The following is a 16,404-nucleotide window of genomic DNA, read 5'->3' on the forward strand; positions in this document are numbered from 1 at the left end:
TGTGTGACCTTTTAATTTTACTTATACTTTGCCTTTTTCTTAAAATGTGTTTGATTTTTTGCATGAAACATGTGTTGGTAGATTCAGAGGACCAAAGAGAAACTTCTACAAAGTAGATCATCATCCATGGTTGAGCTGTCTTTCAGTAATTTGTATGTGATCGACGAAGGAGAATTTTTTGTTCTTCCTTTCCAGAACTTGATCCTGGAACAAGATCTAATTTACTTTCTATCTTCACAATGAGAAAGCAGTTGACAGGCTCAAAAAAGTAAATGGGGCAAACAGAAGAAGACAGAAAGAACATCAAGATTCTAAGAGATTTTTTTTTTTGAGGCAATTGGGGTTAAGCAACTTGCCCAGGGTTACATAGCTAATAAGTAGTTGAGGTCAAATTTGAACTCAGGTCCTCCTGACCCTAGAGCCAGTGTTCTGTCCACTGTGCCATTAGAGGCCTCCTTCTAAGACATTTTTGAAATAACTCTAAGAGGAGATTTGAGGTCTGAAAATTCATAGTCATTGCTGTTTCCAGCCTGGTCCCTTCCTGTCTTTCAAGCCTTTTACTATATTATTCACCTCCATTTCCTCTACAAATCAGGCTTACTAGTCTCCTTGCTGTTCTTCCTACACAACACTACATACTTCTGTACTTGCTAGCCCCCATGCCTGGAATACTCTAACTTCACATTCTTTGATTACTGATTTCCCTTAAGGCCACAGGAGGCCTTTTCTAGTCTCCTAAGCTACAGGTGCATTTTCTTCTAAGGCCCACCTTCGATCACATGTACCTTGTACCTACTAGTTTATATAATTACAACATAAGTTTCTTCAGGGCAGAGATTGTATTTGCTTTTTCTTTGGCTCCCAGTGTTTTTACGCAGCGTCTGGTACGTAATATTTCATAAATGCTTATCTCTTGATACATAGCAATGTCAGAGGGATGTGTATGAGCATGTATGTATGTTCTATAGGTACAGTATCTGAAAGTCCCAAATCTACCTTTATGATTCATTGCCAATGGTGATAAATGAGGCTTTGCCAGCACCTCTCATGCCCGCAAAGGACATTCTTAAATTGTCAACCATTTTTTAAAAATTGCAACAAGTCAGAAGAGACAAAATCTGCTTTATTCAAAAAGAAATCTCATGGTAATGAATAAAGAATGCCTGCAAAGTTTGGGAAATTAACAACAAACACAGAAGATAATAGTAAATATGGCCCATGTGTAACCCCAAGTCATGTTTCATCTATTTATATAGGCAACCAAATTTTAAAAGTTCTTTTAACTATTTGCCTGCTTTTGGGGAAAACAAACAAATAAACAAATATGTCAGTCTTTAATTGACATTTAGCATTATCTTCTAAGGATCTAAATGTTATAGTTAAACCACATCACATGGATATTTGGCCATTTATTTGTCTGAAATACAGTTAAGAAAACCTTTGACTTGCATTTTTTGTAAGTCTGCCTTTTCTTTAAACTTGTGTCTCCTAGTATCTGCTGTAAAATGAAGACTTAAACATTGACCATTAAACCTACGAAGGATTTCAAGTAAAATGTTAATTCCCTAAGAGCAAATACTGTTTTTCATTTTCGTCCTTGCATACTGCTATGCCTAGGCACCATATCCTGTACATTTGTTTAGTTGATTAGTAATATCCAGCTCTTTGTGATCTCATTTGAGGTTTTCTTGGCTAAGATACTGGAATAGTTGCTATTTCCTTCTCCAACTCATTTTATAGATGAGGAAACTGAGATAAAGAAGGTTAAGTGACTTACCCAAGATCATACATCTAGCAAGTGTCTGAGGCTGGATTTGAACTTAGGTCCTTCAGACTCAATGGCCAGCACTCTATCAACTGCACCCCTTAGCTGCCCCATCTTGCACATAATAAGTACTTAATAAATGCTTTTTGGATTGAATTAAATTAACAAAAATAATGAGAGGCAGTGTGATATAGAGTAAATATAGAGTAACCTAAGAATAAAAAGAGAGAGAGAGAGAGAAAACAGAGAAAAACCTAGGTTCAAACCCTTTCCTTGACATGTAGAGGCTACATATATATCCTGAGCAAATCACTTAACCTCTTAGTCTGGGCAACAGTCTGGAGCTACAAGCTGCTAGTAATTTAGGGATCTGCACCAAGCTTTCTTATAGCTGATAAAATTTTAGATCTAGTCACATATACATGCAAAACTAAAGCAATACATGTGAAGTGCCTTGTGTTTGAGTGTAAAGTGTATTTATCTTATTCTCATTCTCTCTGTCTTCCTATTCAATAATATCATATGTCTTGTTTTCTATACATCTACCTATAACTCTTCAACAATCTTTATTGTCTGTTTTTTCTTCTTCCTTTCTGCAGATTGCTCCCTCCCCCCTTTGTTTTTCCTTACAGAACTATCTTAGTCATTTTCTCACTGGGTCTTTCAGTCCTGGGAGGCCAGTTCTTTTTCTCTTGTTTAGGCATCTTCCCTCAAGACTTTTCTCTGTCCCAAAGCACTGTTTCCAAATCTAGTACAAAGGCCAGCCCCAGATGGCTATCCTTCAAGTGTCCTGCATGAGATTAGAAACAGAATACTTGGCTACTTGTTTTGTGTTCACTCTGTGAGTCTTGGGTCCTTTTCCCCATGATGTTCCAATTGGTGACACTTTAAAATAAAAATAATAATACCCTTAATGTTGCTCTGCTGTTGACAGAAGGCAGATTTATACTTTGGAATGTTTCCATTTCTTAATATTTCATACAACTCCTATTTTCTATGTTAAAATGATGCAACTTGTATTGTACTTCATCCAGTAGTGCAGTTAATCCCCATGAAAGAAATAAATGAATCACTGGCGCTAGACTCTTGCTTCCCAAATGACTCTCTCAAATTAGAAATGACTAATTATTATAAGACTAAATAACTATGAGTTTCTCAGAATAAACAGATTTCCTTCAGGCATGAGGCAGGGCTCCCAGGATTCCCCTTTCCCAAATCCTGGAAACCCAGAGCTTTTCTGACCCTCTTTGGTGCCGTCTTCAGGAATTGAGACACACACATTGCCATGAGTGGAAAAAGCCACATTTGTTCACAGGAAATGAATACTGCTTCCTTAATACAAGTGGCATCTTGATGGGAATTGTGTTTCACACCCCAATTAAAGGGGCCAAGGACTGGAGAAAGCCTCTAACTTTCAATAGAGGCATAAAAATAGAGGGCGTTGGCAAACGTTTCCCAAGATAGTCATTGAGGCCATCTGCCCATAGACCCAATCTCGTGAGAAATGTCACCCATGTGCATTGCTATGCTGGTTTTCATTTTTAAAAATTGGTATTTACCAGACTGCTGAGAACTTGCTCTCCCTGAAGGGAATATTGCTTTTTTGCCATGATAAAATTCATGTAAGTTAAAGATTAACTTCTTCATGAAAAAAAGAAAAGGAAATTCACTGTGATCAAAACTTATTTAAAGATAGGGGAGCATAAAATATTTTTCAAAATTGTAGTAGGGATTTTTCTCAGAATCTCCCTCATGACTTGAAAGCATCATTAGGCCATAAAGAACTTTTCCCCAAAATTCCTGGCTCCCTTAATTTCTTCATTTCTGCCAAAGATACCACCATCCTTCTAGCCACCAATATCCACAACCATGACCTTTCCCTGTACTTCATCCTCAGTACCTAATCATTTACAAAAACACATCAATTTTGCCTCCACAATGTATCTTGCATTTGTACCCTCCTTTATGCAACTATAGCCAGTTCAGGCCTTTATCACTTTTAGTATAGATCATTTTGACACTTTTTTTTCTTTTTCTTTTCTAAAATCAATTTATTTTTATTTATCAACAACCAATTCCATATGCTTTTGAGTTTGAAATTTTTCTTCCCCTCCCTCTGTACTACCCTCCCCAAGACAGTGCACAATCTGATATAGGCTATACATATACATTCCTATTAAACATTTTCACATTAGTGATGTTGTAAGTAAGAATTAGAACCAACAGGAGGAACCACCAGAAAGAGGAAATGAAACTCAACAGAAGAAAAAAAATAGCAAATAGTATGCTTCGATCTGCATTCAAATTCCATATTTCTTTCTTTGGATGTGGATAGCATTTTCCATCATGAGGCCTCGGGAGACTTCTTAGATCCTTGTGTTCCTTCCAGTACCAGCTGGTGAAGAGCTTGGTATAGGCAGTTTTTCCCAGTGCAGGGAGCCATATGATGAGGTCTAGAGGTTAGGGGTCCTGGAATCCCAAAATCATGACATGCAGGTCCTGTTCAAAAGAATTCGACCCAAGTCTTCTTTCAGCCAAAGACAAGGTTTATTAGAACATTCATCATATTGGGCAGACTCTTAGGGAGTCTGAACATGGGTAAGCAGTGGCTAGATTATAAGAATCCCAGCCTTGACACTTTTCTAATTAATCTCCTTGACTCCAGGTTTTCCAGGCTCCAAACCATCTTCCATATATCTGGTAGATTCATACTCCTAGAGTACAGATTTGACTATTTCATTCCCTTACTTAAGAATCATCAGTGTGTCCCTTTTACTTCAAGGATAATACACACTCCTCTTTGTCATTTAAAGTATTTCATAGTCTGGCTCCAATCTCTATTTTCAGATGTATTCTCATTACTCTCCCTCCCACACTCTACATTTTAGCCAAAATGGCCTATTTGCCATTTCAGGAATGCAGCATTCTGTCTTCCATCTCCATTCCTTTACCCAGGCTATCCCCCATGCCTTGAATACTTTATCTTGTCACCTTACCCTTAGGTAAGTCACCTCCTAATGAGGTCTTTCCTAATGTCTCAAATTTTAGTGATTCTCCTCTACCCAAAATTACATTTTATTTTATTTTTCAATGTGCCTTTACTTATCTCTGTACTTTTCCCCAAGAAAATGGAAACTCTCAGATCTCAAGGATGATTTTCTTTTTTGCCTTTGCATCCTCAGTACCTAGCACAGTGCCTAGAACATAACAGGTTTTGAAATAATTGCCTGTTGAATCAGAGTAGGCTAAATTCAGTGAATTGGCAAGACAGAGGCAAATTAACTGATTCAATAGGGCATGGAAATACTGCAAAAGTAGTAAGTGATGTGCCACATATTATGTTCCAAATTCAAACAGACTGGGGAATTCCAAAATGTCAAGGAACAAGCCAAGTTACTGATCTTCTATTGATATGGGCCCAACTCCAGGCCTCCAAAGTCTTTAAAATCCCCCAAAATAGTAATAATGTATTCAGTAGGAGAAGGCAGGCCATTAGGTAGTCCAGAAGCAATGTCAATAAAACATGGATTTGACTTTGCTAGAACTTTTATTCCTTTTTTGACATAACACCAAGAAGATAATGATTTTAAATGGACCAGAATACTACTTCTAGTGGAAGTGTGAGAATATAAGAACATTAGATGTGTCATACATGGTCAGACCCATAGTTTATCTAGCTCAAGAGTCTGTCTCTGACAGTGATATCAAGGGATTATTTGTGGGAGGAAATGGAAATGTTGACTTCAAATGACTTTGAAATGTACCTTAAAACATTCTTTTCTCATAGGAATCAATAATGAATTGATCATCCATGAATTTATCTAAACTTCCATTATATTTTTAACTTGCACTATTTCTTAGAGGTAATGAGTTGCACAAACTTAATATGTTATATAATTTAGCACTTCCATTCACTTTTCCTAATTTCCCCTCCCTCAAATATCAAGTTTTATGTGGGTGTACTCTGATTCTAGCACTTGGGATTTTGTTAAACAAATCTGTAGTCATTCTCTCCATGCATCTCCTGCTTTAATAGACTGGAGTCATATGTCCCTATCAGTCTTTGTCTTCTAATTTTTTATTTTTATTTTTTTCCTTTAAGAATTTAACTAAGACAACCAAATAAACCCATAAAATTCACCACCAAAAATAAGTCAGTTCACTTAACCTATTGTGTTGATAAGTGGTACTCATTTATTTTGTATCTGTCACGTACTTAGTTAACTGTATTCTCCTAGTAGAATGTAAGGTCATTGAGAACAGGAACTATCTCACTTTTGTATTTGTATCCCCCAATATCTAGTAATAGTGCCAGACACATAGCAAGTATTTCATAAATGCTTGTTCATTGATTGATTGATTGATTTTCCCTTTCAAAAAAGATGAGATTAGCATTCTAGAAAGCAATTTGGAACTATGGACAAAGGGCTATAAAAGTGTTCACACCTTTTGATGCAGCAATACCACTACCAGGCCTATGTCCCAAAGACGTCAAAGAAAAGGGAAAAGGACCTATTTGTACAAAACTCTTTATAGCAGCTCATTTTATGGTGGCAAAGAATTGGAAATTGAGGGGATGTCCATCAACTGGTGGATGACTGAACAAATTGCAGTATAGGATTGTAATGGAATACTATTGTGCTATAAGAAATGATGAACAAGATGGTTTCAGAAAAACCTGAGAAGACTTATATGAACTGATGCAAGATGAAGTAAGCAGAATATTGTACACAGTGACAGTGATGTTGTGAGGATGATCAACTGTGAAAGACTTAACTATTCTGATCAAGACAATTACCCAAGACAATTCCAGAGGAATTGATGAATTTTGAGTGCAGACTGAAGCATACATTTTTTTACTTTTTATATTTTTCTTTCTGTATGTTTTTTTTTCTTTTGCAATAGGGCAATATTGAAATATAGTTTGGAATATATTTCAATGTTCAAGCATATTTTGGAATATATGACAACATGGAAGTATATTTTGCATGACTTCACGTGTATAATCTATATCATATTTTTTGTCTTCTCAATGGGTGGGGGAGGGGAGGGAAGGCTGGAGAGAATTTAGAACTCAAAATTTTTAAAAAGGAATGCTAAAAACCATTTTTACATGTAATTGGAAAATATTTAAGGAAATATATATATATATATATATGTGAATGTACACATAGAGACAATATATGTGCATATATGTACATATATAGATACATATGTGTATCTATCTATACATATACACACATACATATGAATGAGATAGGGTTAAACATCTAAGAAGGAAGAAGTTATTCCATGTTGTTTTACTGGGACTATTTCAAAGAAATATGGGTCTATTGTTGATAATACTCATGACATTGATAATAATAATGTTGATAACACACAACCATAATGCTGTATGATTTACAAAGCACTTTCTTCAAAACAACCTTGTTAAGATCAAGGCTGGCATGAGTCATATTTCCATTTTTGCTGATGTGGAAAATGCTGAAATTAGGACTGCAACTTAGGTTTTTTGAATTGTATTCTGGGGCCCTTTCTGCAACTGATATTTACAGGGCCAATTCAACACCTATTTTAGAGGTCTTCAGAGGTATTAGTTTCACACATAAATTCTATTCTCCACCCCAAATCTTGCCATATATGTTATTTGTCTATCAACTTTGGCACAAAGCTGGAAGGAAAACATTTCTTTTAGGTCTTCAGCTTGATTCCCTTTAGGCCAAAATGCATATCTATGCTCTCATGGTCTTATACTTATTTTCTTGGCTCCTTTACAAATATATGTGATCTTGGCCCAATATTTAATGTGAAAATAACACCTCCTGGGAGAATCTCTGGTGCATCATTCTTTGTAGCATTGTATAATACAGGCAGTCCTGTTGAGAATGATACTACTGTAGAACACATAATTAATAACATTCATACCATATGAGTTGATATACAAGTTGGACTACTATTAACTAAAATTGTTCAATGCTATTGATTGTCTTTTTAAATATATGAATTTGTGTAGAGTGTTATTTTTCTTCTTCCCCCATCCCTCTACCCCAGAAGTTGAGCTTTTTTGTATCCATGAAGCCATTAAAATGGGAGAACTACAGATATTTGGGCATTATTTTGGAAACTAGTGAAAACAGACTCTTTCTTGGGCTTGACAAATCAGTAAGAAGCCTCTTACACAATGCTCCTGGGAATGGTCCTGTATAACACAATACAATCTATTCCTTTTCTTCACAGGGCACTATTAATTCCACATGGTGACATCCATCTCTCTTTTCAGAGATGCCCCTAGAGCTTGACAGGCTGACTCAATGCAACTCTCTTCAAAACATAAGGAAACTGCTTATTTTAACTCCTCTAATAAAATTGAAGGAAAGACAACAATATTTTCTTCACAATGCACATGATCATGGCAACAGATGGATTTTTCCCCTTTTTTGAAACAAATTTCCCCCCACCCTCAGCTTTTCTCTTGTGTGGTTTGTAAGAGGGAGAAAAGAAATAACCAATTTCTCACTTAAATAAAACCAAACTAAAACTTAATTGCAATCAGCTCCATGACTAGCTAGTTCCAAAAAAACTAGGCCAAAATGAGCTATATGAATTCACCATAAATGATAAATTTCACCATATGCCCTTCACTCATAAAGATACTCTTTTATTTAAAATGCCTTATTGATACTTTTTTTTAAAAAATGTAGTTTTCACTTCCCATTGACCTTTTTCCTCTATAGTACCCAACCTTGGAATTAAGAGATACATTTAAACCGAGTGAATCAATACATTGGCCACATCTGATAATGTATGCCTCATTCTGTACCTATAGAACACCACTTCTCCCTGAGAGGCTGAAACCATCTGTCTTTTGATGTCACTATTGGTCATTGCATTGATCAGAGTTCTTTTGATGTCACTGTTGGTCATTGTATTGATCAGAGTTCCAAGAGATGTTCTACATTCAGTAAAGATAAAGCAACTTCAGAAGAATCTCTCGCCTTTTCCAATACATACACACACAACAAATTTCTATCTCGAAACTTTTCAAGTTTAGATTCAAAACTATTCAAGATTTGTAGCATCTGACATCAAAATATTCCAGTACTTGCATGAACTTTTTTTAATCACCCTTTTTTCAGAGAAACATAAAGTGAGGCCTAGGGAAATGATGGTTCTTCCTGGAATTTCTGATTTGGGGCAAGATCAACACTGCCATTCTATGGACTTAATTTCTTAGAGCAATGTTGCCTCTTCTAAAATAGGATGCTCTGTTTCCCTCAAAAGAACTTACAATGAGCTATAGATACCCTCTTTTTAATTCTTTATAATACACCTGACACAAAGGCATTTAGTTAAGACAGTCAGGAAGAATTAAGGGTAGAGCATAGAGGTTGGAGTCAGGAAGACCTAAGTCTGAATCTGGCCTCAGACATTTAACTAGCTGAGTGACACTGGACAAATCACTTAACCCTGTCTCAGCCACAGTTTTCCCATAACCAGAGATAAATTCTATTAATGAAACTTTATTCATAGTCTTTATGACTTGGTAGTATTTGACTGAGTTTACACTCTATGTAAACTTTTTTTTTCCTTCTGAAACTCAGTGTCATGAGAAGCAGCTAGGTGGTCCAATGCTGATGTAAAACCAGTGGTATTCCCAACTTGCATCTTTAAGATATGAGTTCCTGAACTAGACTTTGATGTCTAGAGAATTACCAATATACACATTACTTCAGTAATATACTGTGTGAACCAAATTCTGCTTTTTACATCACTCAAAAAAGTGTTGTTAAATGTGGTTTCCCTTTAATGATAAATTATCCATGTTCCCAGAAAATGAATGAATGGATAAATTAAATCATAATGACAAGTTGGTGTAATTTCCTTTCCAGTCCTTCTCTCATTGCCAATTTTCATCCTTTCTTCTCTAAAAAGGAGAGAGAGAGAGAGAGAGAGAGAGAGAGAGGAGAGAGAGAGAGAGAGAGAGAGAGAGAGGTTGTACTTCTTTCTGGAGGTAAATCTAATAATACTTATCTTTTATGTACATGGACCTTATTAATATTAAGTTTTGTGGCAGCCCTCGTGATATAGGTGTGTGTAATTATTAGCTGATTTTACAAATTGAGGTCCTGGAAGGGAAGATTTAAGACATGTGTCAAAGTTCTTAAAGATAACCAACATAAGAGTGGAAGCTGATGTAGTGGAGAATTGGATCACTTCTATTTCAGTGGTACAGATGGTAGCATGTCCATCCATTTATTTAACATTATCCATTCACTGTTGGTGGAATTGTAAACTGATCCAACCATTTGGAGAGCAATCTGGAATTATGCATTTAACAAATATTTATTAAGCACCTATTGTATGCTCTGTTATGCCCTGAAGGAAATAAAAAATTTAGAGAAGATATGATCCCTGCCTTCATGGAGTGTGGAGTCTCCTTCCCACCAAATGGTTAAAAACATCCATTTATAGCTTGTTTCCTTTTATGTGACTTGGTATCTGTAGATTCTTTAAAAAATAAAATAATTAAAACTTTAATACTGAACAGTACCATACTAATCATACCTAATTAGAAACTATTTAAATTTTAATTAATTTCAAACATTTAAATATCACCAAGCTTTTTAGTAATTTCTTCTAAGTCAACATCTAGTCTAATCATCCTCATTTACTTTTCCTTTTATAAGGTTAGTGAATACCCTGTTCTTGTTCTACTTTTTCTTTTTGGCCCTGAAATTCTTTTGTAAAGGAATTTTGAGATTTCTTTATATTCCTTATTCTTCATGGATCTTGATTGTGTTATAGTATTCTATTACATTAATGTACCATAGCTTTTTACAACTTAATTCCAACTTATCTTTCCAGTTTTGTTATATATTACCCATTGAATTCTATGGTCCAGCTAAACTGGCTTTCCTGCTCTCTCTTACACATGACACTCCATTTCCCATTTCCATGCCATACTTCCAATTCATAGAATTCCTGGCTTCCTTCAGCTCAAGAAAAGCTCCTATAAGAAGTGTTTCCTGATCCACCCAACTACCAGGGCTTTCTCAAAATATGTGCCTGTATATGCTTATTAACTGATATGTTGTTCCCCCTGACAGAATGTAAGATCTTTGAGGGCAGGGAGTATTTATTTCATTTCTCTCTTTATATTCCCAAGGCTTGGCACATTACAAGAATTTAATAAATTCATGTTGGTTGTACTCATTCTTTAGAGTTGAACACTTAAGTTCCTGTAATTCAATTCAATTCATTTCAATTCTACAAACACAAGTCAAATTCTTATTCTGTTAGTCACTGTTAAACAGTAGGGATTACAGACAAAATTGGAAACAATTCCTGCCCTCAAGGATCTTACCTTCTAAACATAGCATACCTTTTGAGATGCTGGTAGCCTTGCCCAAGAGATGAATCAGTGAAAACTGGGGAAGTGACTAGACTGAAGGACAAATGAGTTCCCACTTTCATTCTCTTCTGGGTTTCAATTGCAAAATGGAGGGTGAAAACACCTCTGAAGAAAGAAGAAAGATCAAGAAAGGAGGAAAGATATGCCAGGTGACTCTACTGGGACCAAGAATCCACCAGGCTCAGGAAAATGGTAGTGGTGGTAGATTTATTGGGGTTGAGACATGTAACTCTCTTTGTTTTCCTCAAACTCTTTATGATAACTCAGAATTGGGAACTGGTAGGAGAAACAGAAGGCACTGGATGAGATGACCTAACAAATCAGAACTCTGTGATTCCCCTTTTGCTGTTGACTGTGAACTAATTTGTAGGAACTATGTACCCACATTAATAGGCCATCTGGCCCAACTTCTTCCTGCATATGCCCTTCAAGAAAGCAAGGAGGGCATGGCAAAAGGAGGAAGAGTGAAAAGGACCCATGTAATCACCTTCCTGCTTGCAAGTATTCTGTAGTCAGCAATTGGGAACATGCTCAGTTAAATGTTCCATTGTGTCTTTCTTTTCTTTGTTGCTAAAAGCCACTAATTAAACCATGGTTAACAGTTAAACTATGAGTACCCATGTTTGGGATACAGTGGTAAGGGGGCCAATTGGGAAAGCCTGGAAGGGAGAGAAACTGAAGCTGGTGCATTGTCAGCATTAGGTTGCTGGGGATTCATATTCAAAGAAATGAAAAAATGCATTGATTTATTTTTAACAGCATCCCAGAGGAAAGAGAATACTTTTACTGGTGAGTCCCTTGAATCAAAACAGGCCAGCTGGTTGTTGGTGAGTCAAAAATTGCCATTTGTCTCTGGGATTCATGGGCACCAGGTTTAGAAGGATAACACTTTCCCAGAAGGGAGAGGGCTGAGAGAAATGTTTAGGGAATAAATAATGTTCTAAAGGAGGAGTGAGTTTTAGAGAAATTTTTCCCATACAAAGTATGTGTAGCAAGTGGAGGGAGAAAAGAAAGGAAGAAGGTATGGACAGCAAGGCCTGCCTACTTACCAGCTGAGCAAATGTCATTACACCAGGGTTGTTGTGTTTTTTTTTCAATTATAAATAATGCTTCTACAAAAAAATCTTTGCAAATAAGCCAACATATGTGTGTGTTTGACAAATTTCAGAGTTTATTTCCAACAATGGCAGAGAATTGTTGGGTGAAAACATATGATTAGTTTTATAACTTTCACTGGTCTCCGAAACGATAATACAAGTTCATGATTCCATAAGTAATTATTTTTGCCAACTTAATGGGTGGGTAGAAGTAGTTCAAAGTTGTTTTAATTTGCATCTCTTTGATTATTAACAATATTGAACGTTTTGTTAAGTGATTATTAACAAGTTTTGTTTCTTCTCAAAATCCTCTGGTCATATACTTTGATAAAATATCCTTTTATTTTGTTACTTTGGTTATTCTGTTATGGTTCTTCATATATTTTAGATGACAAGTTTTTATGTCACATTTGCTATTTTTTTCAAAATCAATAATATTCTTTTTCTTTTAACCATTATTTTATAGGGAATTATTTTATTCATTTGTAACATTGTGAAGCAGAACTATCTTATTCTTTAAAATTACTTCTAAGACAAGAAAAAAATCTCTCCTCAACAATCAAGATAAATACCCATTAATTAACCCATTCTCTCCCATTTTAATAGGTTTTTTAAATTAATTTTTATAATGCAGATGGGATTCTCTGAGATACAACATAAAAGAGGCAGCATTGCATAATAGCTAGAGAGCTAGTCTTGGGTTCAAGTCCTACTTCTGGCAAGCTTACTCACAAAACAAAGGAGGGCAGCAGAATAAGTTAGAAAGAAGAATCCAGCAATATGTTAATTAAGAAGAAACACACTTGAAATACAATTATTTACACAGAGTTCAAATGAAGGTGAAGAGCAAAAGTCATTATCCTTCAGGAAAATTTTTATAAAAATAAGTCACAATAATGACTTCAAAGAAGATAACAAGCAAAATAGATATTATTAAAAGAGGTAAATGTGGAAACTAAATTATGCTTAAAGATACCATAGATAAATAATATCAATAATATACACATACTGAATTGTATCACAATTCAGTTATTTGAATTTCTGGAAGAAATAGGCAGCAAAAATATGATAGTTGGGGACTTCAATGGGCCCCTTTCAAACCTAGACAAGTATAACAAAAAAGATAAATAAGGAAAAAAATTGAAGACCAAATAGAATGAAAAAAACTTAAATATGATACAGTTCTGGTGATTAATGAATCAAAATAGAAAATAAGATACACATTTCTCAGTGATTCATAGCTATACATTCTAGAGCATAAAAAGTTCTTGAATAAATGCAGAAAATCAGAAGTATTAAACACAATCTTATTGACCACAACACAATACAATTGGAATCAATAAAAGAATTATGAAAAATAATTAAAACTTAAATGGAAAATTAATAATTCAATCCTAAAGAATCAGTGAGTAAAGAGTAAATCACAAAAACAATAGCTATTTTCATTAAAGAAAATGACAAACATTAGAAAACACAACAAAACTTTGAGGATGCAGCCAAAGTAGTCCTTAAAGGAAAATAAATATCTTTAAATACTTTTATCAACAAAAAAGTAAAAGAACAGATAGATGAATTGGGTATTCAGTTAAACAAATGGAAAAAATAAAAAAAAACCTAAACACAAATAGAAATTCTGAAAATAAAAAAATAGATAAAAAATTGAAAAACAAAAATATATTTGATAAATAAAATCAGGCACCATTTTTTGAAGTCACATAAAATAAACAAACATTTTAATCTGATAAAAATAATGAAAAAGGAGAACTCATAGCAAATAAGTAGGAAATAAAAGAAATTATAAATTATATTGTCTAATTATATGCCAGCAAAAATAACTCAAATGAAATGTATAAATATTTACAAAAAAAACATAAAACATCAAGTTTATCAGAAAAGAATTTGATAATTTAATAATCCAATCTCAGAAAAGAAATGGAAAAAACTATCAATGGACTTTCACAGTGGGGTATCAGGATTTTACAAGTCATTTCCATCAAATATTCAAAGACCAATTAATTCCAATTTACATTGTTTTAAAATTGTTTATAAAAACACAGAAAGATGATTCCACTGAACTCCTTCCATGGTCTTTATACCTAAACCAGGAAGGAAAAAGTCAGAGAGAGAAAACTACAGGTAAATATCTCTAATGAATATTGATGTAAAAATTGAATAAAATATTAGTAAAGAGTTTAAAGCAATGACAGCAATATTCTGTGACTAGGGTAGATTTATATGTGAGATATATATATATATATATATATCATATATGGTTATATATATATATAATTCATTCACAGTTCAATATCAGGAAAACAATAAACATAATAGACTATAGCAATAGCAAAAACAAATGAAAAGTGAAGAAAAAAGAAAGCAAAAATAGATAACAGAAAATGCTTTTGACAAAATATAGTATCTATTTATGATTCCTTTTAATTAAAAAGCATAGGAATAAATGGACTGTTCTTTAATAGATTAAACATTATCTATTTGAAATCAAGAGCTAGCATCTTCTGTAAAATTTCTATTGTCACCACACTTATTTGATACAGTTTTAGAAATACTAGCTATAGAAAAAAATACACGAAAAAAATTTATATAATGAACATAAGCAAAGAGGAAACATACTTATGACTTTTGTAACTTATGTGATAGTTTACTTAGAATTCCAAAATTAATAGAAACATTTTTAACTTTAGTAAAATAGTAGCATAAAATACAATAAAACCACAAAAATCATCAGCTTTCCTGTATATCACCAACAGAACCAGATAGAAAGAGATGAAAAAGGAATGCCATTCAAAATTATTTCAGAATGTATTAAGTAACTGGGAGACTACCAAAACAAACACAGGAATTATATGACAATAGCTACAAAATACTCTTTATAATTTTAATTTAAGAGAAATACATTTGTCATGGTTGAGACATGCTAATAAAAATGATAAAACTGCCTATAACAACAATATAGAAAGAATATCAGTAAAAATACTCAAAAGGTCATAGGAAACAAAAAGGAAAAAAAGAGCCAATAATAAAAACCATGGCACAGTGGATAGAGCATCCAGCCTGGAATTAGGAAGACCTGAGCTCAGACACTTACTAGCTATATGACCTTGGGCAAGTCACTTCACCCTGTTTGTCTAAATTTCCTCATTTACAGGCTAGATTTTTTTCCTTTTCCCTACTTATTTATTCTATAATTTAAAAAACTGGGACAATTAACTCTTCTGCCCCATGTGGTTTCAATTTATGATCTCTTGAAATAGAGCACTAGAAAAATAGGCTTTGATAAAGCCCATTTGGAGTCAAACACCTATCTTTTGCCTCATTTTTTACCTAGCCTTAAGTCACAGAATGGGTGTTGCCTCAGATAAACTGAGGCCTGGGAAAGACCTTGGCTTAGAAAGGCCAAAGTTGCCCACTGCATCTGCGGTCATCATCACTCATCCTGATCTGTGTCTTTCCACGAGACTCAGACAACCATGGAGGAGAGAGTGAAGCTGATGACTTTGCACAGCTCTGCCTCACTTAAATCCAATTCACTTGCAAGTCAAGACATTACCCTCTTGATGTCATCATTCCTTTTCAAGAAGGAAGGACAAACAACAATAATCCCTGTTTCTCGAAATTCTCTCATCTGTATAATGAGGGTAATGACAGCACCCCTCTCTCAAGGTTGTTGTGAAGATCATATGAGATAATAATTGTAAAGCTCTTACCACAATGCCTACCAATACAGTAAGTGCTAAATAAATGCACAAAATTTGATTTAAAAGTAAAATGAACTAAACACTATAATGGAAGGAGGCAAATTTGAGTGCCTAGATATCACTGAAATTTGTTGCGGTGAGACACTTAGCAGGAATATGACCCTGGAAGGGTAAATCATATTCAAAAGGAATAGGATATGCAAAAGTATGTATCTGTATTGTTGAGGTAGGTAGGGAAAGTGGATTGGTACTGTATTTTAAGAAGTTATGCTTACATGAAGAAAACAAGAAACAAAAAGGGAGAATCATGGTGGAAAGTATCTGGATTAAAATCGACAGACAGACCATACTGTCCTTACCATGTACTACAGACCACCTAGGGAAAAAAAATAATAGATAAGGAGTTTGGGAAAC

The 16,404-nt window shown here is 34.5% G+C and overlaps 1 pseudogene across 1 annotated transcript in view; it reads left to right on the plus strand.

Moving 5' to 3' along the window:
• The first annotated feature begins 11,728 nt into the window (after window positions 1–11,728).
• Window positions 11,729–16,404, plus strand: part of LOC110201366 (large ribosomal subunit protein eL15 pseudogene) — a 48,570-nt pseudogene continuing 43,894 nt past the window's right edge. Inside the window, exon 1 of the transcript XR_013486970.1 lies at window positions 11,729–11,966. The product of XR_013486970.1 is annotated as a large ribosomal subunit protein eL15 pseudogene (transcript). The remainder of the gene's footprint in view (window positions 11,967–16,404) is intronic.

The sequence above is a fragment of the Phascolarctos cinereus genome, unplaced genomic scaffold (assembly GCF_003287225.1).
Source record: "Phascolarctos cinereus isolate Bilbo 61053 unplaced genomic scaffold, phaCin_HiC Scaffold_5;HRSCAF=322, whole genome shotgun sequence".
Classification (NCBI taxonomy): Eukaryota; Metazoa; Chordata; class Mammalia; order Diprotodontia; family Phascolarctidae; genus Phascolarctos; species Phascolarctos cinereus.